Source organism: Anticarsia gemmatalis, chromosome 21, assembly GCF_050436995.1.
Source record: "Anticarsia gemmatalis isolate Benzon Research Colony breed Stoneville strain chromosome 21, ilAntGemm2 primary, whole genome shotgun sequence".
NCBI classification, from domain to species: Eukaryota; Metazoa; Arthropoda; class Insecta; order Lepidoptera; family Erebidae; genus Anticarsia; species Anticarsia gemmatalis.
This window is the reverse complement of record NC_134765.1, coordinates 9,428,412-9,456,249: the sequence shown is the minus strand read 5'-3', so window position 1 is coordinate 9,456,249 and position 27,838 is coordinate 9,428,412.

The following is a 27,838-nucleotide window of genomic DNA, read 5'->3' as shown; positions in this document are numbered from 1 at the left end:
AGTTAGTTGAGTTAATTAGCGAAGCGTGGAATGTACCGCTGAAAGGGGAGGTCAATGACCTTTTAAGATTATATTATTGTGAGAAGGGTCAGTGATACAGTAGAGAAGGTTAAGCTATGACGCTAAGGACAATCAAAAAATGGATAACCATTCAAGAAAAAGCGACTTTTTATTTATTTTATTTACAGGTTAATAACCTTTAATGATTGTGTTGTTGCGAGAGTCAGTGATACAGCAGTATATGTAAAGCTACGATAGCAGGGACTAGAACGAGATGGGTAACCCAGAAAGCGACACATATATTTTTTAGAATTTAGAGGTTAATCTCTGATGATACATAAGTACAGCTGGTAGAATGAGCTGAGTAATCAGCACATGATAAGTACTTCATACGGTAATGCATAAAACTATAAAAAATCTCAACCAAGTTTGTACGCCAATATTGATAATTAAAATATAAAATCTAACTTGTATAAATTATATACGACTTCAGTCAACAAATTACGAAACATAATCTTACATAAGCTTTTTGTTTAGAATATCAGGCATATGTTCACGAACCATGTAAGCCTGTAAGGTTAAGCCGAGTTATGAAATGTGAAATGAAAACACAATTTTCCACTCCTCTTGTGAAATCTCTGCTGAATTACTCGCCTTCATATGTACAAATACTGCGTCAAGGAACTGTAAGTAATATGATATAATTACTTCAGTGAAGACAGAAAGGCTACCCGTATGTATTTTTAGTACATTATGGCTTTATTGTAGAAAAATACGAAAGCGTGCATAATTAACTTGAGTTACTTTGAATCATTTGAGTAACATTAAACGTGGGAATTTAAAAGTTTGTAAAACTAAAATTAATCTTTATCAATTGTGTTAGTTTCATATGAAAAAAATAATCGAAACTAGTTCGTATTCACACGTTCAATGTTACCCAAATGATTCAAAGTTACCCAAGTTGACTGTATATTTGAAATAATTTTCTTTTTTGATTAAATGGCTATAAGATTTACAATACTTTACTGTTATACTATTTATGTATTTTATATAAGAAAGAAAACTACATCGAATTGAATAGCGTGTTTCCAATTTTCTAATCTTAAAACCTATGGTAGTTACATCGCCTATTTTCTATTACATAAAATTTTATGTAAATCATTTTAGCAGTTAATTTAATTAATTGTTTAATTTTGGTTTAATTTTTGCTCGTAAATACTGGTCACGTCCTAGAAATATGTATGTGGTTAAAATAATATACATGAAATATGAATGACCAGGTGACGTTCTGTCTCAACCTACCCCCATAGGTATAAAGCGTGATTTTATGTATGTATACGAACATTAACGTGAGAATGTTTTTTACGATATTTCAATATTTATTAGGTTTACTTAAGCCTCTATTACTTATGAGGTAGTAAACTTTTGAGTACGGCCGTAGCCCCTCGAGGCTCAGAAAAATACCGGCCAAGACTTTTTACGATTTAATTCTGTGGTACTTCAATAAAATTCAATTACTTTAGATACTAAAAATTGTAATTTACCTGAGACTTAGAATAGGAGCGGTTGTTATAATACAAGTAATAACTTGTTTTCTTCAACAAATCTTAAGGACGCCAATTTTTAAGTAGAAATTTCTTTGAAGTACTCTGACTTATTTAATAAAGACAATTTAAAACTGTTACTCTGTTTTGCAGGTGATGCTAATGTCACGGTTAATACACTATAGACCTATAGTTATTCCCATCTAGTGCATATTAACGGTTTTCATAGTTTGATTTATAATATACATTCCATACGTCTTCTAGAAATATAAGCGTAAAAAATAAAGTCTATTCACTCAAATCGGCCATTAAACATAGAACTAACTAACAGCACTCCCAAAGGGATTGCAATTAGAAATTCCGCAAATCGAATCTATAAAAATCTAGAATTTGTGGAGTCAGCGAGTGAGTTGCAGCTAATTGTCGCTCAGCGTCCCTGGGTTATTATCTGTAGTCATGAGAGCACCGTTATTAGATCTACCTACATACTAGTATATGTACGTATGTATATGCTACTTGCTTTTGAACCGAGACGGGGCAAGTCCGGTTCGGAAACGGACCGCTGCAACTGCTACATTGTAACCAGTATTCATTTTTGTTGGACTGTACTGAACTGTGTCGAATTTAAAGGATTTTGGATGTTGAAATGATAGGATTGAAATTGAAGTAAGTGTTTTTTTCTTATAAAAGTCATCTGATTCGAGTTAAGATATGACTTCAAATAGCTTTAGATAGGGATAGGTAGAAAGTGGGAAGAGAAGCCTTTGCCCAGCTGTGGAACTGTATGAATTTAACTGATGATAATAATAATGAAATCACCACTTATTATTTACATACATATTATCACATCAATACATACTTGTCGTACAGGACTACTCGTAACCGACGGTCCTGCATGCATGCACCCGACGGTGCTATGCACCTAACCTTATTATTTTTTAATGATATAACTATAAGGTTAAAAGAAGCTGGATATATTTTAAACAAAATCTAGCCAGCAGCCTCAATAATCATCTTTTTGTCACGAACGAAAGCCGGATGAGATTACCAAAGATTTGGAGACAGCCTCTGAAACATTTTACTTTTAATCTCCGGAAATGTTTGAACTTTCGTCAATAATTAAAATGTAGGAATCCCGGAACAAAACTATTTCTATATCAAACGGTAGTTTATACGACTGCGGAACACGAGGCCTAGGATTTGATTCCCGTAGCGGACAAGGTGTTATTTGGTTCCAATTCCTATTGGAATATTTATAATAGCAACCCAGAGTTTTCTTAATAAGTGATACTATAAAATAGCAAAACTTACTACACCTTTGAGAATAACACACTTCTAGTGCGATTCTCCGCCTCTATCTACAACGGCTAGATATCGAACAATATTTTATCAAAATTCATCAGCGCCTCTAGCGGAGACCGTGAGAACTATTCTTGTAGTACATTCTAAATGTCAAACCCTTTCTCTCTCTGTCTCTCTCTCTCTCTCTCTCTCTCTGTTTTCCTGGTTATTCGTTCCATATAGTTGCGGGGTCAGCTTTTCTTATACTCTCCCTCTAGTTTATTTAAAACCTGAACAAAACCAAGTGTAAAACCTTCTTAACAAAAGCGATATAGTAGAGCAATGTTTGTGACCACAGAACGAGGAATAAAACTCATTTTACAATAAGATATAAAACTAAGAGGTGTTTACATTACTTGTTACGATTGGCCGACGTCCATCGCATGCTAAAGTGGGGGTGCATTCAGGGGTGCCACTTTGTATCGGGTCTATTGGGTGTGTAACGTAATACGATATCTGATGAATAGTTGCATCAATTTAAAGCCTAGCAAGATTGATTAGGTATTTTTCAACCCAATTTGACAATGCAAAATGGAGTTGTCACAGCTACTAGTAGTGAAGGTAGAGGCCTTGATTCCATCATTAATATTTGTTTGGAAAACTGTATAGCTATTTCGGGTTGATGTGCTTTGATTCCGTAATTTGTATGTTGTTAAAAGTCGCTACACCACAGGATTCTTTCAAAATGTGAAACTAGGTTTAGGAATTTTATTTCCACCTACCACCACCTTCCAACTAAATATAATTTATGCATTTAAAACAAGTCTATACTACTTAACTATTAAATTAATTCTTGACGCAAAAGTTCCAGTCATTTTGTCAAACTCTAGCTTATCCTAGACTGTGGCAGCCCTACCGTTATTGTAGGGGGTGACTTGTACTTTGACTACTTGAGCTTCGTTTTGTGATAGCTTTTAGTGATGTAAACATTAGTTGCAATATTTTTTTATGTACGCTTTGAGTCTGTTGCACTCAGCAGTTGGTAAACAGCAACTTTGGCAAGGATAGATAATAGATGGGTTGATCCCAACTGGGGACTGGACGAAGTTGATCCCAACTGCTTTCAAGTAAGGTAACTGTCGTAAAACAAAAAAAAAATGTGATATGACTACTGTAATTGAACAATAACTACATTGTTTGTAATGCAGTAATTTAAATGATATTACATTATTATTATTTATTTATTATTATTAAAACAGTGTTTTTTACATGAAACTTATACTTATGGTCCACAAAACTGTTTGAACAGTTTGTCTGTGGACACGGTCGAGTCTCATTTAATTATAGCAGTACTTAAGATGTACATATATGTATATATTGTATAAGAGCTTTGAATATATATTATAAGTTTATGTATTATAATGTATTTATATTGTATGTATAAGAGTAATATTATATGGTTCAGTAGCTTGTGTTTTATACATGTATATTTTTATGTATGTTTATAGATATTTATAAACTACTAAGTAGATACTTTTTTAATTTTTTAGAAAACTTATTTTTATTTCTTTCTGTTGCGATGTCCACAGGTAAACTGTTCATTACATATGGTATGCGTTTCGATAAAGTTCTATCACCATAATAATTATTAACTCTAGGCACATTGTATCTACCACTGGTTTTGGTTCTTGTGCCGTGTGTATGCGACACGAGCGACAGGTTATGCTCTTGATTGCCATGTTGGTTGGTTAATAATAGGTACTTATGTTTTAAACTGGCCGGCAGAATATTACATATTTTAAATAATTTTTTATAGTCATTTTTACAACTGTTTTTGGTTTTATTATTTACTAATAATTTTAAGAATCTAATTTGTAGTGTTTCTATTTTATCTATGTAAGTTTTAAAAGTAAGTCCATAACAATCAAGAGCATAAGACACAATGGATTCGACCAGTGATTTGTACAGGTATTTTAATAAAGAAATTGGTACTCTGAAACTTAAATGATAAAATCTGCCCAGTAGTATCCTCATTTTATCACAAATATAATTAACATGATTAGACCAAGAGAAGCTTTCGTCTATCTTTACACCTAGGTACGTGATACATTTAACTTTTTCTATGGGTTTGCAATTACAATTATTTAATCTATTGTGGTAACATGCATACATACATACATAAAATCATGCCTCTTACCCATCGCTGTAAGCATAGGCCAGAGAAAGCCACTTGGTCCAGTCCCTACTAACTTCCTTTGCTTCATTCGCATCCATACTCCTTGTCATACAAGATATACATAAAAGTCCGATTGAAAAATGTAAAAATTCTAACTAAACTTAAAAAAATAAAATAAAATTAACCTTTAAAAAGTTGATAAATCTAATACCTATCTAACTGAAATCAATATACAGAACGAAACAATCCAACATAAATTTCCCAAAATCGATTTTCCTTATTTTGCCCGGAATCCCAAAACCATTTCTCGGTAACCTCAATACCTCGAAATACTCCGTTGTAAAATACTTGTGAAACTATTGTAACATTTAATTAATTACAGTGAACTTGTAAATGTGTAATAAACCACGAGACACCGGGAATAGATTCACCACAACCCAATAACCCGGTTTCATTAATATCTCTATTCAGGTAAATGGCGAAATTGTATTTTGATGTACATATTAGGGCACAATTTTGGCATTTTGTTTGAAGAATTGAAGATACTTTGCCTATCTTCTGTAAGGTTAAGTGTATATTGTGCACGGTGTAAAAACTTAACGTGAGTTATAATATATTCTACAATTTTCTTTAAGAGCAACAATAAAGCTCTTGCACTGAGAATAGCTTCTACCTATAAAACTATTAACTGTTATTCCCTACGTACAACCAACATAATTATTTGTTCCGTAAGGGAATCAAACCTACGACTTTTTGACGCAGTGGTAGTGGTACGACGACCACCTTAGCCATTGCACTACACAGGCTCTGAACATAATAGACATCAGCTATCGAAGATTTTTAAACAAAAAAATACATATCCGTATTATAGTACCTACAATAATATTTCTACATATTTACTCTTGATTAGCTATAGAGTAACACACACTAGTTAATTACAATAATATAATTAGTAGAAATGCATGTAATTATTCTAAAAAAAACAAAACGTATTCTTGTAAAATCAATTATCACAAGAATGCATCATAATAAATCTCCACTTCGCCGTCGTCACGTGGGCAGAACACTGGCAGTATTGGCAATATACTAGGCATACTTATAGCATATCTCACTATATCGTGGTATATATTCTCTTATACAAATAAAACTAAAGATGCTCTAACCTTTAAAACAATAAAATAATATAATGTAGAGCCGTTCTCGTGATAGGTCTCACAGATTGTCACGACAGAACGATTCCTAAGTGTAGCGAATAACGTCACTATTGATGATATCTACGCAACCTAATCGAATTTGTTTAAGTATTAACCTTTTGTATAATTACTTAGTTTGATATGTATCCTAATTGACTGATCTTTGAGGTGAATAGATCATATAATCCGTAATATATTGTTGATAATGTTGATATTATAATATTTTAATGTGAACTTTGCTTGTCTGTTAGTCCACATTGTAAAACTTTTGGCGATTGAAAAGAGTGGCCGTGAGTTTCTTGCTAGCTCTTCTCATAAGGCTCTACCCCCTTTCCGAGCTAGTGGTAGATACAGTAATTCTAAGGACTATCATAAGTGTCAATATTTGACCTAAATGAATAAATGATTTGATTTTGATTTTTTGAGTCTTTGATATAGAAACACTGAATTTGATCGGGATAAAAGATGTGAAAAGACATTTTTTAACCCATTGACCCTAGTCCGGTTGCGCGCCCTGACGGGCCACTGTCGAGATACAATGTGTAAGTGGGGTTTGGCTGGTCACGATGGCTCTGACTGCGGTGCCTCACGACAAACTATATATATATATATACATTACTTCTCCACTTCTAGGCAAGAGTCTCCTCCCAAACGAGGGAGGGATTAAGTCTTAAGTCCACCACGATAGCCAAGTGCAAATTGAGGACTTTTATACCTTCAAGAACTGTCCTAAGGAACTCTTAGGTATGCAAAGTTTTAATCACGATTTATCTTTCACTGTTAGAGCTCGTGACAATAATTTATTTCTAATACACACATAACTTCGAAAAGTCGTTGGTTTGTTGTCTCGGGTACAAACCCTCGACTACTTGCATAGGAGGTGCCAATTTATACCACTCAGCTATCACTGCTTATATTCACTATAATATACGGCAAGGTGTCTTGCGAAATGCAATTAAATTGGAACTCAAACAGCACATAATTTGCATTCAAAGCATTAAGCAATCAAATATAATCCGAATAGCTGACGATATCGTGTAATGTTTGCAAACATACAAATTTGATGAACTATTTGCAAATACATACAAACAGTATCAATGTGGGCTAGTGTTAGAGGCATTGGTAAACGTAAATTTGACTATGATTGCGGTTATATACTTATCTATTTATCTAATAGACTTTTAGACATTGTTTTTTAAAGTCTTGACTTCAATTTCTATGATAGATTTATTTAAATCTGTTATAAGATTGCGACCAGTCCTCTAAATTTATCTTGCTACCAAAAAAAAATACTCAATGTTTCAAGCTAAAGATTATCGGAATCATAAAAATCGTTAAGTAATTTTTACTTACTACACGTAGCTCATTAATTTAAACACAGGCTCTTTAGGCGCAGCAATACTTTTTTCGACCAAGAATCGAACCCACGACCTGATCAATAGTTCCATACTTTACATAAACAAACAGTAAACCATAAAATACTGTTATCAAGGTTTGCAGGTCAGCCATTAATTTAACGCGGGAATCGATACTGGGACTTAGCGATCGCATACAGTGCGCGCACTCATAAAACTTGCATTTCATTACACGGTGGAACAACAAAGTGTTGAAGTTTGCAGTGCTAATATTTACTTTACATACTCCATATTCTTTGAAAATTATTGCCTGTTTAAAACTGGTTTGAACCAGTTAAAACGGATGATGACCCTTTCTTTGTTTATTTGGTAGAATATTAAAAAATACTCATTTTCGTTCATCTGATAGAATACTAAAGTATCAAGTTGTGACGTAACAAAAATAATATCAGTTCATTAAAAAAAGTAAGATTCTTAGGTTTGTTTTTTTCACATAAATAAAATAACGCTTATTTAAAATACATTAACAATTTGGAACTCGGGGCTAATTACGTCAGATATTGGTATAAACTGTATAAAGCTATGATATCAAGGGCCTTTTCAACTGATTATATTATTAGCGAAATGTTTCTCAATATTTTACAGGATGATCAAATAAACAAAAAAAATCTGTCATCCCTAAGAAGAAAATAAATGTATTTAATTTACCCTTCTTCAGTCTCTATTTCTAAAAAAGAAAGACAAAAATATATTTATTTAGCAATCTTATCTCCACTACTTTCTTCAAAATCCAACCATGTTTCTTCACCAATCTACGCGATTTTTAACTGTATATCCCTTAATTTTTCGTCAGCTATCGGAGCAGAAACTAAGTTTAGTAAAACCTAGTCTTAAGCCATTGTCTAGGTTGAGTGCAGATTAATTACCACTGTGTGCTCCATGCGGGTAACTATATCTTTACATCGGGCGGCCGTATTACGGTGCCTCGATTCTCTACTACTATCGACTACCAACAACCGAACTGTCATCGAGAAATTTTGTATGAAAATCTGATCAGCGCCTCTGACGGGCGTCGTAGGAAACATTTTGGCAGTACATTCTAAATGTCAAAATTTCGATAGCTAGCCGGTTGTCGGTAGTCGATAGTAGTAGAGAATCGAGGTACGGATCATTTCGTATAGTTTCATTTAATTAATTAATTAATGAAGAATCTATATCAATAAAAAAAATCACCGTAATGTATGTACTACCTAATGTAATCACGTGTGTTTGTAGTTTTCGGGACAAGGTTAATATAATTTGTAAAAATTACAAACTTAATCTATTCCGTGGTATTTAATAGGAACGCCGAATCATATCGATGATGTTCTTTAATAGTCAGTTGCGTAGCACTCGTAACCGACAGTCCTGTATGACAAGATGTGTTAATGAAGCAAGAAAAGTTTGTTAAGATCGTGTCAATTGGCGTCCTTTGGTCTTTGCTTACCCCTATGCAAATTAGGCGTATGACACTTACTACAATCACATCGATATAGGCCCAAAATAATAATGAAGATTTTTGACAGTATGACTTTTAAACTGTATTTTCTTCCTCAACTCACACGCAAAATTCTTCTCCAGAAACCCGTAAAGGTAGCAAGTAAGTAATATTAGTTTTTAGTAAGCGTTTCTCCTCATACAGTAGAAATTGTCTATAAGATTTAATCTAGAGTTCATTTTTATTCATAGAAAAGCAAGAAGCAAGTGACCAGTTGAAAGTTTTTAAGTTGAGAGTACTTTGACTTAGAATCTCATTCCAACTTGGTTTCTAGTTTTACTTGGAGCTCATCTAATATCATACAGAAAGAAAATGTCGTGGATTTTCTTTGTAATTTGTTTTCATTGAAAAATATAGAAGCAAAAAATATTAATCTTTTACCATACCAAAAACCACAATTTGTACAAAAATCCTTAAGAGGTTTAAAATCAAAATAAATAAATAAATCAGACTATTAAGCGTCGCCTGGATTCGGGTCTCCTACGGGAATGATAAAAGGGAAAAATCTTCGACATTGTTTCCACCACACGCTGTTTAGTGTCTTTGCTTTCCTTCAACTACTGTTTTAAAGAACTTTCAGGCATGCAAAAACTCTTCACTATCATTTTTTACACCTTCCTCTACCTCTGAATTAATTCCACAGCTTTAGGAAACTGTCATTATTCAAACACCGTGTTTGTGATGAACCAAGTACGTACATTACCTGGTGGGCCACACTAGCAGAAAAAACTACAGAAAATATAATGACAGTTCCACCATAAAAAAATACTCTTCAAATGGCTTGAAAACTCCAGTCAACAATCTCGTGACCGCTAAACTGATCTCAATCAATATAAGCTCAGATTAGTCGATCTGTTGATCTTCAAAGGGTGAATTTGGTAAAATTATTAGTCACCACGATAAAGTTGGTTTACAACGTTAGTACGGACATCAGTCACTGCTCGTTAACTCTGAAGAAAGGGTTCTCTCACAAGGACCACTACAAATAAATTGTTTACTAACTAGAGAATAAAAAAAATCTTTTTATTTTATTCACGGGATAAAAATAGGTATTCCTGTATGTCGATATTCCTTTCTTGTATCCATTTTTCATGAATCGTTTTATCGCCTGTGCGGCTGATATTTAACTTTGAGAGTAACTACACCAAAAATAGTGTTGACTGGACATATTTGAAAAGATTGCAAATATTAAGTTTCTAAAAATGATTTTGTATCATTTTTATATGATTTCTGTTATCATGCGCACACGGCACCTGCGCATCCTAAAAAGTAAGCATCTCAGAAGTATGTTTTGTATATAAATACTCTAAAAGATACTTGACGAAAAACATATAATAATACAGTGATAACAACATTTTAAATTGTTAAAAACTAGTACTTGTGAGTTAAAATCACCAAGGCGAAAACTACGCCAAAACAAATTATTTCCTCACAATATTATCTGGCGATGTTTTGTGGCTGTTTATCAAAACCGCAGCCGTAAGACAAACCCCTAATCTTATCTCCACGACGAATAGTCGAATGTTTGTCAAAGAGCTTTGTTAACGAGTTATTCGTTTTTACTTGTGCTCTAAGTTTCTGCTATCTCGCTTGTAATCCTTTGAACTGAGGGATTAAGACTAGAAAATTGGTTGGCAAGTTTAAATTGGTCGGTATTGAATGATTTAATGGTATTTTGTGGATGTAGAATATGACTTATCCTTGCTCCCACCGTAACGAATTATTATAGACCATATTTTCCAGACAATTTGCTATAATTTTCTGCATCTTTAACATCTTAAAAAATCTAGTTAATCTAAAAATGTTTGGTCAAATATTGGCTTATTATTTCCATCAACTGTCCATCGATGGATGGTAACCTGTTAAAATTCTCTCGACAAAACAAGATTTAAATTCCCTGATAACTTTTTTATCTAAACATATCTGATTTGGTAACGATTAGGGTACCTTACCATGCTATACTATTACATACTTACGACTTACAATCATCAAACTTGCAACGAGTATTTGAAATTGTCATCATCACTTCAGTACAACGTAACTCACAGTTGGTTACCCAACAGTAGTCAGTAAATATGCAGTGTAGTTCACAACAGTTGAGCGCGGGACATCTCGCAAGTCGTTCGCGTCTCCGCCGTCCGTAATAAGCATGCTCCCAAAGGTCTTTATCTTCAAAACTTGGCCTTTGTCTGCCGAGTTTAATTTTATCAGTGGCAAACTTTCTACAACTAACTGCCGAGCGATTTGGAAGTACCACCAAAATTATTGGACCTTTCCGATGTTCCAGCACCAGATTCTAGATAAAAACTTCCAGATTTTCGATTTCTGGAAACGCTTTGAACAGATTTAATAAAATATACCGTTCGTTATCTTGATTTTTTGGATAATTTCGCAACTTTGCGATGTTGGGATTAGTTCGGACGGAGTTATGAATGTAAAAGTTGTCAAATTACGTTCGAATATAATTTCTGATAGACCTATAGAAAAGATATTTTTAGTAGAGAATTATTAGACTAAATCCTAGTAAGCAAAAGTGACCTAGAAGTCACATTCATAAAACCTACAAAACCTACTCAACGAAGGAGATTTTCAGGCCGAAACAGGTTTTCTTTTACATTTTTTCAAACCCGAAAACTAGACCTACCACTCAGCAACGTTCGAACGAAATTGGTAGAGATGTTTTAAGAGCAAAAGTGCAAGTAAATAAATCAGTCAGAGGAAAGTTTTAGTAGCGCGGCGATCAATTAACTAGCGCACAGCAAAAACTGTGCAGTTAGGACCTACTTCTGTGACTGAGAGTTATGTTTGAACTACCATGTAATTTGAAGCACTTAGTTATTAGTCAAGTACATACATACTTAATTTGAACCTTTATATACCCGAGGGTGGAAATTGGTGTATGAGCTACACACACTACGTTTTGCCTTTGCCATATACCGTGCACATTACGAAATACCGGGCTACTATTGAGAAATATTCAAATATAAATTAAAAAAGATCAATAGTATGAACCCAAAAATCGATCCTGTTACCTCAAGAACAGCAGTTAATTGGTCAAATATTAAAGAAAAATAAACTAAACCTAATAATCACCAGCAGATTTAGAGACCGGTGATGAGGGGCTCGAAAGCCCCAATTTTTATATAATACTATATTTGACGATGATGGTATTTCATATAGCCATTCAAATCAGTCATCGAGCAACTGAAACTTTCTCTAAACCACCTGGATGAAACAGTACGAAAAAAGATGATATTAAATACAATTAAAAAGTGTTACAAAGTCACCAGTCTTTCATATAATATCTATTATATTTGAGTGCTCTTTCGAAATACGGCCTAAAATAAGTGTGTGGAAATGTCGAATCGGTAACCCAATATATTTAGGCTGACCTATTACCTTTTCATGCCATAAAAAACTAACTTACACGAACATTTAGCTTCTAAAGATACCTTGTAACTCGAGTCATAGATTAATCGCCAACTCTCGTGCAAAGCGAAAGAAATCCTTTTTCCCAGACATTACTCCCACGTGGAGTCAAAAATAAACCTGTAGAGCGATTCTCTAAATTCAGTATTAATAAGTATCGAGAATTTAACATATAAAATGTACTGTCGGCTCTATCGACTATCGATAACCGGCTAACTATCGAGAAATTTTGTATGAAAAGCTGATCAGCGCCTCAAGCGGACGCCGTAGGAACTATTTTGGTGGTACATTTTAAATGTCAAACTTTTCATACTCGGCAGTCTTCTTATCGTATGGTTAGTGGTCAACCTAGTGTCAAAGTTGTTCAAGTCGCCCGAAGGCCTTTGCCGTGGCTTAACGTCTGTTATCTTAATTGACAACAACGACTTTTTACGTGCCCTCCGAAGCACGGAGACGCGGTCACCCATCTATGGAATGATCGCGCCCAGGGTTGCTCAACCCACACATTGTTTACCGATGGGTGAGCGCAACTGGCTGGCTGTAACCACAGTGTAGAAAATGGCGCTACTGAATAATTAGTTCCTGCAGCGTCCGCTAGAGGCGGTGATCAAATTTTCTTAAAAAATATCTCGATAGCTAGCCGATTGTTGATAGTCGATAGTAGTAGAGAATCACGCTGCTGAAATCAAAGCTATTCTGTTATCATTGAGTTTTCAGGCTGAAAATAGAAATAGACCAAGTAATTAGTATCCAATTAGCGTCCATTAGTTCTTATATGGTTTCGTTCTACTTTATATAAAGTGCAGACGTTGCAGATTGGACGATGTCAATGAATGAATTTGTAGCCAGTTAATTTTCTTGTTTGAAACTATGTAAGTGAAGTGAAGTTTGATTTTGGATATGGCAATTTTTTACGAGAAAATATTATGGATGATTTTTTGTGTGGGCGTGGGGATAGAATAACAGCTGGCTATTGCAATTGATTATTGTATTTGTTTATTGATTAAGGAATTGACATTATTTTCTTATACATATATAAATGTAAGATTTTTGTGAAAATAACATCGTGCTGTCTGTAAATTGTACAAAGACCAGTTGACTCCCAGAGTAAATAAAAGGAAAACTATGATTGCTATCTTATTTCCCAGTTGACAACTCATCACTCACCAAGGACTTAATAAACTATAGATGTTGCCACATCTACGCCTCTTAACCAAAGCGTACAAAGTTTACACCAAGTCTATCTATATCTCCCTTCCAGGAAATTACTAGCAATTAATTAATTTTACAGCCTTGCAGAAACTGCCATATCCGTTTATATGTGTCGATGGGCCGCGGTGCATAAGGTCGAAAGTGCTCCAACGATAATTAGAGTTTCACGACACAGCGCGACTTTGTAGCCAACAGCCAAGAGCCAACATTTTTACAATGAAACTATTATATTTACCTTTTAATTAAATGGCTGCTCTCATTAAATATACAATTTGTTTGTTTTCTGTTATTTTGAAGCGCAATACACATCAAAGTCGCCGATCCGCCGACCAATGTCGGTTTGTCGGCGTGTTAGTTAGTCCACTGACTGCCTGTGTACGTAGGCCGCCGACATGCCGCCGGGCTGTGTCGGCAGACTGCACTTGTTTTCTGTTAATCTGAATTGCAACACACATTAAAGTCGCCGATCCGCCGACCTATGTCGGCGAGTTAGTTGGCCCACTGGCCTCCTGTGTACGTGGGCCGCCGACATGCCGCCGGGCTGTGTCGGCAGGTTGCGCTGGTTTTCTGTTGTTTTGAAGCGCAATAGGTACACATTATAGTCGCCGATCCGCCGACCTATGTCAGCAACTTTATGTCGGCGGGCTAGTTGCCCATACTGAGCACTTGTGTGGTATGTCGCCGACATATGTCTGGATTTTGTCGGCGGGCTGCGACGGTCGGTCGGCGACTTTAGTGTGTATTACTCTTAATAGAACGGTAATAAGTTGGACGGTAAAATATTTAACTTGTAACTAATGTTGCATTTCGAATCGGCCATTTTGTTTTGTGGTTTCTCTTAATTGCGCTGGTAAAAGTGATAAAAGGAAGTTGGGTTGAAGGCGAAAAACAGTTACAAATTAAGTTAAAAGTAGATGTTTTTATCGTGGTTATATTTTTCTCTCAAATTCTATTTTAGAATATTTTGTCCATTAGTCGATTTTGGGCCAGTATTTGTATCTTTAAATTGCACGGTTTTATTAAAGGTAAGAAAGACTTAGGAATAAAAATTTGTGCAATTACGACCATAGGTCGTGACATTGCACAGATTAAAGAAAGTAGAAACTAACATATAGTCATTCTCTGGTTTTTGTCCCTTCATTTAAAAAAACATAGCGCAACGGCCGCTTTTTTAGAAACACCACACAAATTAAACACTATAGTACGGCCGTACTATAAATAACTTACACAAGCTAAACATCGAACTAAAAATCAATCGACAAAAACAAACCGCACTCTTAAATGGAAATCACCGCACCTGAGATTCGAACCCATAAATCCAATAGCGCACCAGCACCCAATAATGGTTGCTCCACCGACACCAACTTCCACATTAAAACAAAAACGACTAAAAACCCAGCTCATACATTTTCTACAAACTTTTTCGCTTTACCCCCCTATTCAGGGTTCCTCATTATACAAGGAGAAATAAAATTCTTTACTGTGTAATTTGCATACGATTTGTTAAAAAGCTCGTGGCTTAGTAAACAACAGCCGTGCGGATCGATCTCTGAGGTTAAGCTACATTTGCTGAGATTGTTTCGCGGATGGGTGACCAATGTGACCATATTATTATGTTAAATTGTGGGTCCGTGCTGTCATTATCAAAGATCTTTGACAGTGGTTAACAGTAGTCAGAAGCTTGAAAGTTTGACAACCAGTCTTACCAAAGGGTATCGTTATAACCCAGGTCTCTGGGTTGTGGAGGTCAGATAGACCAATTGGTATCCGGAGACTGGAAGCCGACTCCAACATTAGTTGGAAGAAAGGCTAGGCAGATTGATTGATCATCGTCTGAAAATGACGTTATAGTATTTTTATGAAATCACTATCACTATAATGATAACGGGGGAAACCCTTGCCAAGCAGTGGGATATGAATGGGTTAAATTGATTATATTAGGACGTCAGATTTTTTAAATTAATTTGTTTTAACCTAGCTGACCCGCAGCTCCACTCACACTTTCTTGTTTTTATTTAATACCGCGCATTTTCACATTTTATACCTTCTCTGGGCTTCCACAAATAATTCAAGACCAAAATTAGCAAAATCGGTCCAGTCGTTCACGAGTTTTAGCGAGACTAAGGAACAGCAATTTATTTTTATATGTATAGATAATATCATCACAATACTATGTAATGGTACTCATAATTGTAACCTAAAGCGGCATCGTAGTCCATGAAACAATATAATATAACATATACGGAACCGTGAACACGCGAGTGAAACTCGTTCCTAACAGCCTGACGTCCCGGATCCACACAGATATGGTTAGTATGGTTACAACTTCGACAACTACTGAATTGGTTTTAATGAAACAAAACGATTTCGGCTTCAATTAAAAATGGCTCGGATTTAAACGAAAAACTTTGTCTTCAAACGATCGGTATTAAATTTGTTTGATGTTTGGACGTTTGGTTAAATTAATGATTTGTAGCTTATGTATCATAGATCTGATTTAAATATACATATAGACATGAACGTCCTTTATGAATATTTCCTTTTTTTTAAATACAAGTCCCTGTTGAAATGTATCGATTTAAAATACAAAAATTAATTAGCAAATACATAGACATCATATTTCGCTCCTTCAATACAAAAGGGCCACAAATCGAAATCTATAAATTTTACAGGAGAGCCAAAGCATATTTTTGAAACTGTTTTTTTATAATATTTCATATATTTATTTATTAAATATAAGATGTTAATATATCATTAGATGCGTATTTTTTAGCTCTATCTATCTACAAAATAAACTTTGTAATAGCTGTTACCTATTAAGAGAAAAAAGCATATAAGTCCCTTTTGCATTCAAAATTTGAACCAATATAATGAAAAATATGTCAAAATTTAACACAGTTTTACAAATAAAAATGGTTAATTGTACTTTTTTGGTAAAAAAAACCGTATCAAAAGGTTTAATAATAATTACTAAGTAAAACCATAACTGAATGGACCAGGAAAACATTGTATTAAACAATCTAAATTAAAAAATCTTAACTTTTTATTAAGTAAGTAAAATTATTGAGATCAACTTTCTGCGTAACTTTCATTATTTAGTAAAATTAAACATCAATCATCATCATCAATCAATGGGTAACGTGACGAGTAGACTGAGTGCAGCAGGAGTATTAAAGAAATAAGATAATAGAAAAGGTTTTTGAGTTTTATAAGCCTTTATATTTAGCATTCGTGGATTATTCCAAAGCTTTTGACAGCATTACTCATTCCGCCATAGAATCATCACTCCATCCAAGTCCTACTTAAAGATACTATGTAGAATCGAACCTTCATACATCAAACTCATCAAAGCAATAGACAACAATATCATTACAAATCCAAAGAATCGTGAAACAGGGAGACCCGCTATCTCCCAAATAATTTACCAGCACCCTCGGAGAAATTTTCGGGAGCCTGGCGGTGTTATGGCAATCAAAAGCATAGTTGTAAGTGGTAAACAGTTAACAAATCTTTGTTTTGCAGACGACATAGTCCTCTTCTGTTTTTCGGCATCGGAACTCGAATCAATGCTCAAAGATCTGAGCACGGCAAGCCTTCAGATTGGACTAAGTAAGAACCGTACAAAAACCCAGGTTATGACCAACAACACAAAACGTAGGGTCGAGGTAGACGGGCATGTCATAGACTATGTCGACGAGTACACTTGCTAGGGCTAGATAATCTCTTTTAACAACCGACGGGACAAAGAGTTGGACAAACGTGTCACAAGTGCCTGAAAGAGATCCTGGTCCAGGAAAGAGCTAATGAAGGGTAACCTTCCACTGTCACTGAAGCGAAAGTTCGTCGACATGTTTATACCTACTACCCGTCTTTACCTACGCTGCCTAAACATGGTCCCTTGCGGAAAACCAGAAAGAGCCAGAGAGCGATTGAGCGAAGTATATTATGCGTCAAAAGAAAAGATCACGTCCGAAATTCTATACTGCGCTCCCAAATTCGCATAGCCGATGTAGAGGAGAAGACCGCGTGGCTGAAATGGAACTGAGCCGGCCACATTAACCACATGCATTCGGAAAGGTGGGCCCGCATATCTACCAACTGGTTGCCAGAGGATGGTTATAGCAGACGCGGGAGACTTAAATGGAGATGGCGGGATGACCTAGACGCATTCAAATAGGACTGGTCGGATCTTGCCCCTGAAAGAGGAGTTTTAAAGGAAAGGGTGCCTCTTGCCTTTGCCTGGATCAAAATGTATTATTTTGTTTTTAAAATTGTAACGAAAACTAAAATTATTATCATATTTCTGGCCTTCCCATTCTAGCACGCTAAAAATGATTATTTATTCCGGAATAATTTAATGCAAAAGGGACGTATTTCAAAATATGCTACCGTTATATTATAAAATATAATTATACTTAACTAATATTGGATTGCAAAAAGGATGTATTTCAAATATGGCAATTTTGTATTAAAAAATAAAAAATAACAAATATTAATGTTTGAATGCAAAAAGGACGTTTTCCGAAATATGGCAGTTTTGTATTGTAAAATATAATCACACTTACCTGATATTTTGCATCCAACACAGACATATTTTGGATTGTGGCACTTTTTCACGCAACCGACGTGCGTTTGCGTAAAATTTTTGGGCGTAACTCATAAAGTGGCTGTTTTGCACTGACATTACCTGTCAAAGTGAGCTAATGCAAAAAGGGCAGTAAGTCAGTGCAGCCATAATATAAGCAAAAATGATGGGGTTTTGTTTTTTAATATAAAATATAGGCGGTTAAGGTGTCATTTTTGCAATAAAACGGTTTTCATTTTTTTTTGAGTTGTGGCCCTTTTGTATTCAAGGAGCGATTTGTATTTGTGTACTGGTCACACTGACTTAAGCAATTTTTATAAAAGTAACGTTATTTTAAAGTAACTCTTTCTGTTCGATATATACTGTGTAAAGAAACAGATCTATATACCTACTTCCAAGTGTAGTAAAGAACAAATATAGTGAGTTTGGTTGATACATGAACTTGATACATGAATTTGCATTTCATTTAGCACATCCATAACCCTATTTCCAACACTCCCGCGCATTACTCTGGTGTCCCGGGGACTTTTACAAACATACAAACAACGGATACAGAGTACTATCAGACCCGAAACAACTACTCCCAACGCAATGGTGGTGGCATGACGACCATCTTAACCTCTGCCCTTTTTTGCGTTGGCGTTAAGTCCGCTTTAATACAGATTTGTATAAGAAGTGTAAATAAATAAATAAGTCAATTATGAAATGTATTTTTAACTAGCTGACCCACGCAACTTCGCTTGCGTCACATAAGAAAGAATGGGTCATCATTTTCCCCGTTTGTGTAACATTTTTTACTGGTACTCCGCTCCTATTGGTCGTAGCGTGATGATATATAGCCTATAGCCTTCCTCGATAAGTGGACCTCGTCAAATCGGACCAGTAGTTCCTGAGATTAGCGCGTTCAAACAAACAAAGAAACAAACAAACAATCAAACAAACAAACTCTTCAGCTTTATAATATTAGTATAGATTGTAACAAGTATTTTTTGAGTGGGTATCACAAACCGTGTTGAAGGAGTCTCTGAACAATCCTTTTGATAAATCATTTTAATTGAATCTCGTGTTAAATATCAAATTAACCATTTCAAAGAGCTCTTCTTTCGTTTAACTATCTTTGATACTTATTTTAATTGACCTATTATCGGTTAACATAAATTCAAAATGAGTATTTTTAGACTGATCGACAATATACCTACTCGTTTTTCGAAAAACTACCACTACTTAATGTCAACACTAATATCCAAAAACCAGGTTTCATACTTTCACATAGAAATTGCAAATCTAAACAGTTTCAGCTACTCAAACGGTGATGTATGACACCGCCTAGTTACCATTTACCAAGATTTTTGTGCATTGAACAATGTGTAATGGAAATTTTCTAGTTATTGTTAGAAATTTGAATATGTTAGCTTAGAGTTTGGTACCTTGCCTAGTAAGGACGAAAAAATATTAACACAAAAATTCAAATACAAAAAAATAGTAAATAAGATCTAGATAAAAAAAATACAAGTTATAATTTTTACTTATTTCCAAATCGAGTTAAAATTACTTACAAACCAATACTAGTACCATATAGAAAAACAGCGCAAACATCGATACAAAAGTACTGAAACTTCTAATGTAACAAAACACTAACATAGCCAACTAACAGTACTAAAGTTAACTAAAAGTTAAATTTGATAAATGATAGCGAGTAATAATTAGAATCCCGAACTGCGGCGAACTGTCTGCATCGAAACAGAAAGACATCCATTAAGTGTTAGGTCTTGGTGTTAACTATAAAGTTCTAGATTGATTGCACTAGAATACTAGATGGACATTGTTGGAGATCAAGTTAATTTGTGTATATTAATACTCGCAATTATCATGCTAAGTGGTTTTTGGAATCTGCCAAACACATAGTACACACACAATCTCATTAAGGGAGGAGACCCTTGCCCAGCAGTGGGACATTCAAGGTTTAAATTCATTATTATTTTAGATATATGAGTGATAAAAAGTATTGATGATACATCTATATATCTAAAGTAACATACTATCAACGGAGACGCAAAAATATATGTAGGTATATAGTTTACTCGTAGTATAAAATCTAATTAACAACATAAGTTGTAAAATTATAGCGATTAAAATGAGCGGACCTTAAGTTTCTAGCCGTTTATTCTCATTTCCAGAACAGCATCCTATAGTTTAAATTTCGCTTCAATATAAACCCATTTTGTTTAAGTTTAGGATATAATAAAAAAGATAACGAATAATATTCCCATGTTTCATAATCGTATGTCATCAAAGGTTCAGGTTACTTTTCTTCATACCTTGCTACATATTATTATCTAATGATTTAGCAAATATGAATCCGACCAGATACGTTGGTTAGTTCACGAGCCTCCAGAGACATGGCAAAGGTAGTATTCTCCAGGATATAGGGGCGCATACATTCGCTATGTGCCACTTCCCTAGTTAGGTTATCATAAATATATGAACACGTAGCCGAAGTAATGTCTGCCTAAATGGCCCCTAACTTCAGAGTTATACACCATTTTTTTAATACAAAGCTTTTTATGGGTACTATGGTGAATATTTTAAATGATTTATGGGATTGTAGGCCATGAGAGAAATGCTTAAGGTGCTACATTCGCTTTAATTTTTTATCTTTATGCAGGCATAACAGGCATTTCAATTGCATTTTTTCTTAGTAATTATCACGTTTAGTGTTTTGGTAATTTTACTTATGTGATATTTGACAGTGACTTTCTTATGAAATTATGTACTTCAGTTTTTGACCAACTGCTGTATTTGGCCGTTCTTCAATCTCATAAAAAAATACATAAATATGTATAATAAGACTTGTTTAGAAGAATAGACAGCCACCAAAAACCGCCAGTAGTACGATCTATGTATACATTTCACATTTTACATTTATGCATCTTGCTTTACGAACCGATGACGCCTCTAACAAACCTGACCATTTTGAAGACCTTCACGAATACATCCTGTATATTTCCTATCAACGAATAAGATTTCTCATCTCGGCTCCAAATTATTCTGCCCAACAGCTTCTCAAATCATAACCCGACCTCCAATACCACGTCCACAATTTTATTAAAGGAATAACAAAAATCAGGCACATACGAGATAGCGCCTTTGACTGGAACCTAATTCGCTGGTGGAATCTCAAGGAGCCGCAACGAATCATGTTAATATTTTCCTGTGGGCCTATATATCTCGGCGAGGCTACAGACAGTGATCCCCTGGGCCAGCCGGGTATTTCGTATCGCATCCCTACTCTGAGATTGCCCTTAGTTTACGAATATACGGCGAGGAAGGATTGACAGCAAATGTATTACGCACTGAAATATTTTTTGTGGTTCTCCGATTTTTTGTAGTCCATAAAGAACTTGTTATGTTGCTACTGAGGATTTATTAATCGATTTAACAAAAAAGCTAATTCTTATTAAAACCCCTCACAAATGCCGAATTGCTTTGCGTATTCCAGAATCTTTAGAAATACATTTACTCTGTGGAATATGACTGATACTGAGCTGCTTCTTTAGTAATTTTTCTTCATCTATTTCCTCTATGCTAACCTCGGATCATAACTCATACAAGGAAATACTCTACTTCGGCCGAACAGAATATCCAACAAGTCGGGCAAGTTGACCAACCTGTCCAACAGTAAGTTATATTTCGTATCCGTAGATAAGAACCGTCGAAGAAATTGAAGTAATATCGCCAGTTGTTACTTGTTTGCGGGTAAACACTGAGGGTATTCGCTCGCTCCCAGCCATCTTCATGATGGACTTAGTAATCTCGTGTAGTAGTTGGTAATGCTCGGGATTTCGAGGATTTTTTCTTAGATAAACTTTATTTTTTTGGTACAACAACGCCTTTTGGACGACTAGCCGCGAGCGCGGAGGCGGTTTTGTATTTTTCGGGGATTTTTTCTCTTTATATTGCTACACTTGAGGAATTGTATGTAGACATGCTTATCGGGTTAGGCAATTTCTTGGGGATAAGTGTGGAGCAAAATAAAATAAGTTTTGCATAAACTTAAAGAGAATAAAAGATGTTGTTGGTGTTCTGCAATATGAATTCGCTTGTACGACAATTACTGTGAGAAAACTAACAGGCACTTTTACTAACTTGGACATACCTATTGCATATTTGTCTTGTCTTTACTCAATTAGTAATGGTTTGAAGTGTTCTATCTGACATAAATTAACCAACATCTGGCAGAAAAGAAATGTACTTAATCTCAGTATATTCAGAACCTAAAAACCATGTAGATACGACAAATAAACATAAAGTTTTCAAGCTCTCGTCAAATAATATAGTTTACAAACACGAACCCTTTCAAAAATTGCACTCAAAACCTAACTCAGTTTCAGGAGCGACGGCAAGAAAAATAGGTTTTCAGTGTTTCAATTAATTAATAATTCGTTTGCTCAGTAGCGCACTGAAATGGGTAACGGGTGAAAATTTAATGAGCCCAACTCGCTCCTGAAGACGGAGTATTCCGTGCCTCTTAATGTAATGTAATTCTACTTTCGATGCTTTTGAAACATTTTGCTTTATTTCAGTTTGCATTTACAGTTTTACGGGTCTTTTGGAACGCTTTAGAGAAACTAGCGAAGAAACGTAAAAGGATGTCGTTGCGTACTTTTTTAATGATACTGCGTTGATTGTATGAGTATTGAGTTACGGTTGCAAAGTGATGGTATGTTGGTGTTGGGAGTAAACGTACGCTCTTTTATTTAAGCCAGCTTTAGCCGCTATGTGATGACATGTCTTTACGAAATAGCATTATTTTTTTAATGTACGTCTGTGAAAATATAATTTTCATAGGTTTAAACGTTTAAACATCGTGAGGAAATATTGCATGCCTTAAATTTGCATAATACATTTATTGAGGGCATGCAAAGTCCCCAACCCACACTTAGCCAGCGTGGTGGACTTAAGGCCTAACCCCTCCCCCTCGTTTGGGAGGAGACCCTTACCCTGCAGTGGGACAGAAATGGGTTATCAAAAAAAACTGAAATTGTTTAAGTTGTTTGGACCACAGATACAATTCTATACCTTATCGATCGCCAATGATCATCCTACAATGTATGTTAAGCTCTTACAGTTACAGCCTCATAGTGTTCCAAAATTTGAGAAGAAACCTCTACTCGCGGGTGCCTCTACCACAGTGTATAAATCATCATTGGTCATTATAAGGCTAACTTTTCTCCTACGCTGACGAGACTCGATGTCTATGTGACAGCAAAAAGCAAAGCTGGACAGAATATTGTATGAAATCTGCAACGCAACGCACGACCGACGAACGCGACCTCTCCAACATAGTACGAAGGGAAATCTAAGCCGGCTGTGGAATGAACTGCAACTAAGGTTAAATATAACTTCAACAAGGCTTCACTGCTTCATTTATCACTCTCAGCAAGTTTATCTTGTACTCGCGAGTTCCTGGCATGCGGGCTGAAATCTCAAGATAACAGGAATACTCCCTGCTTTTAGTAAGTTTGAGACGTACTTGTACTATTATAGAAAGGGTAGAAATCTATAAGTATGCATATTATTTTCTTCTAAATCGTTTGATGACTATGACTAAACACAGTGCTCTGTGTTTGTACTCAAACCGCCTATCAATGCTATCATAATACCATTTCTTGGGCCAAAACGTCTGGAACAATTAAGAAAAAAAATGACAACGAAATAGATTTCTTACCGTCGTACTAGAACATAGGCAACATATGACATAAGTTAGTTTATGATAATAAAACTGAAAATGTTGTCTTCTTAAAAAAGCTCTACATATTTTTGTATTTTCTTCACAAAATTTTGCAATTTTGAAGAAAACTTCCAGTGTAAAACTGGTGCATCGTTTCAGTTTCATAAGAGCGTTTTATGTTTGTTATAAAGTTAAACAACGTACGTTTTATAAACAACGTACAAATACACCAACCGAGTGTTAGAACATATTCGGGTTAGTGGGACAATGTGGTACTTTCTCTTTTCATAAACTGCTAAGAGGTTTCACTGAAAGACTGACATTATGTGACCAATGTTGAAGAATATATTTTTCTTTAATTTTTTTCTTTAAAAAGACAACTCCCGCACTAAGAATTGCTCTTGTGTCGCGGAGACTTTTACAAATATACAAACAACGGACACAAAGCACAACCAGACCCGAAACAATTATTTGTGGATCGCACAAATAATTGTTCCGTGTGGGAATCGAACCCACGACCTCCCGTTGTAGTGGTATCGGCGTGGCGACCTAAACCACTGCGCCACGGAGGCAGGCAAATATTGTTTAAGTACTTCGTCGCGTTAACTATCACACAAATATAACTACAGTCTATAACACTATCGACAATTGACAATCGGCTAGCTATCTAAAGTAACGAGTGTTTGACATTTAAAATGAAACTGTACTGCAAAAATAGTTCCTGTGGCCCTCACTGGAGCGGCTGTTCCAATTTTCATACAAAATTTCTTGATAGCTATCCGGTTGTCTATAGTCGACAGTGTTTGAAAATCCCCTTCCTACGAACCATCGAGTGTGGAGAGTTTGACTCTTAAAATGTATTGCCAAAATGGTTTCAATGATGACCATTAGAGGCGTTAAACCGAGTTGTTCGATGGCTAGCCGGTAGTCGGTAGTCGACAGTGGTATAATCTCACTACAGTAGCTCGATCCTCTACCACTATCGACTACCGACTACCGGCTAGCTATCGAAATTTTGACATTTAGAATGTACGCCCAAAATATTTCCTACGAAGCCCGTCAGAGGCGCTGATCAAATTTTCATACAAAAAATCTCGATGACTGGTCGGTAGTCGACAGTAGTAGAGAATCGAGCTACTGATAACGAAGCATGTAGTAAAAAAGACGCAGACAAAGTCACGGGCTACAGCCAGTATGCTTCAAAGTTCGTACATACGTTATAATTCTCAGAATAGGCCGCCTCGCAACACCTTTGTGTTGTATATTCATAACAAGTCACGAATTACGATCACATGAGCCTTGTTTAAACTCACTCACTTATAAAATATTTATGTACTGACATTATATCAAATGTAAAGGGCAGAGAAAGCCTTTGTAGGTCATGTCAACTCACGTCGTCTGAAAACGGTCGCGGAGGCTTTCTTTTTCATCAAATCTGTTATAAGGCTGCCTCTGTGCCGGTCGTTAGTGTATCCGAGTGCTAACCACGAGGTCTCAGGTTCGATTCTCGAGTCGGGTAATTTAATTAACATTATTTCTTGAATGTAGACGAGAGTTCGGTAACCTGGCCGTTTAATGACAATGGGTTCGATCTATTACATAGGACTAACACTGTAAATGTGAAAATATGGGTGCATTTTATACACCTCTGAAAAACGTATACGTAAAACGTCTTTTTGCAGATCGCAGTAAATACGGTCGCCAAATTTATAATAAAAAATGTTGTACCATATATTCCGACCCATGATATAATCTCGAATCACTTTTATAGGCAGTTAAAAATAATAATAATAAGAAAGAATCAAATTTTCTCCTTCAATGAACCTTTGAACATGATCTAATAAGTTGCATACTTATACATAATGTATAATACATACGTAGGAGTTAACTAAATCGTTGCTAAGTAAAACAGCCTCTTAAGCAAGTACTTACGGTTACCGACATGTTGGAAGATCGTTTTGCCTTTTGTGAAAACCTTCGGCGTAGTACAAGCTAATAAATATATTTTTGTGTAGGAATAAATAGTGACAATTGGGCTGTGATATTATTTATGTATGTATGTAATATTACGCTTGTGGTTCAAATGTGTAGGCAAAGGTGTATAAAAGTCATTTATTTATTTACTAGCTGACCCACGCAACTTCGCTTGCGTCACCGAAGGGAGAATGGGTCATAATTTTCCCCGCTTTTGTAACATTTTTCGTTGCTACTCAGCTCCTAAGGGCCGTAGCGTGATGATATATAGCCTATAGCCTTCCTCGATAAATAGACTATCTAACATTGAAATAATTTTTCAAATCGGACTAGTTGTTCCTGAGATTAGCTCGTTCAAACAAACAAACAATCAAACAAACAAACTCTTCAGCTTTATAACATTAGTATAGATTAGTATAGATTTCCTATCCTTTTTAATTTAACTGTGATAGCTTTGAAGAAGGGAATAGATTTAAACGTAGCTCGTAGTTGAATGAATACATAATCCACATAGGAAATGATTCCATATCCTATTAATCCAAAAAATAATAGGACATGGAATCAGATCATGAACCAATCCAGAGATTACTTGATTGAGAAACTAGAAGATTACTTGATCCATAATTACTTTCCTCCTACTTTTTTTTAAATTGTGCTCAATATTAATGATACAAAATATAGCGTCTCTAAAAAAATAATATCTTCCTATCGCTTCTGCTTAGCGTATCTTGTAGTGGAGTTGTCTCTTCCACAATGACCACTTATCGTCAGGTGGGCTTTTTACCTTTCAGCTAAAAATAAGTATATCCTTTTATACCGTAAGTATGCCAAGATTACATACATTTTGAAAAGTTTTAACACAAAAGTACTTTTACATAATAATGTGCAATTTAATGAAGATGAAAGAATTTTTGAAAATGTTACCGTAATCCAGGGCTTAGGTTAGTTAGAACAACTGTTTTAAAACTAGATTATTGACAAACTTTTTAAGAATTGCTTTAGTTAAGTTTTAAACGAATTTAGCGCTTGAAGAAAGTTTTTACGTCTTTCGAGACAACAATAAATATAAACAGTCACAATAATCTAACTCGATTTTCATACGATACATTTAATCCAAAATAATACCGCCGCAGGGTGAGTTGTGTCATTACTACATACATAATCACGCCTACTTCCCATAGGGGTAGGCAGAGATCAGATAACAGACGGAGTTGTGGAATGTTGAGCAAAAGAGGGGATTGTCTTTTACACTTTTTTTTTATTTTAAGCTTTTAGACTTAAACACAGAAACACAGAAACGCTTGAATATAAAAAAGATATGGCTTGTAAAAACGTTCGCGGCATAAACCTAGACATTTTTTTAAAAAGCTACTACAACTACATAACTCTATAGCATAAACAATAACCATAAACGAGAGCTGCGTCAGAACCAACCTCCATACACATTACGTTAGAAAAACCAAACAGAAGTTCGCAGTAAAAACTCCATTACCCGGGATTCCCCGCGTGCGGGGGTTCGAGTCCCGATTGAAAAACAATTGTTATTATACACAGTTACTTTCATTCAAGCAATTGCACAATATTGTTTTGCAGATGTATTGAAAAGGATTCTTTTTGATCAGACTAAATGTAATTGAGAGTATGTGAGCAATTTACTAAATTAGGTAAAAGGAATGTGATTGTATTCTTTTAAGGTAAAGCTCTTAGAGCAATATTGTTATATCGCGTTGGTATTTTTGGCAAACAATTTTGTAGATATATTTAGAACGAGATATTAATAATAGATGAATGTTTTTCCGTTGTATTTAATCTAATACCAGT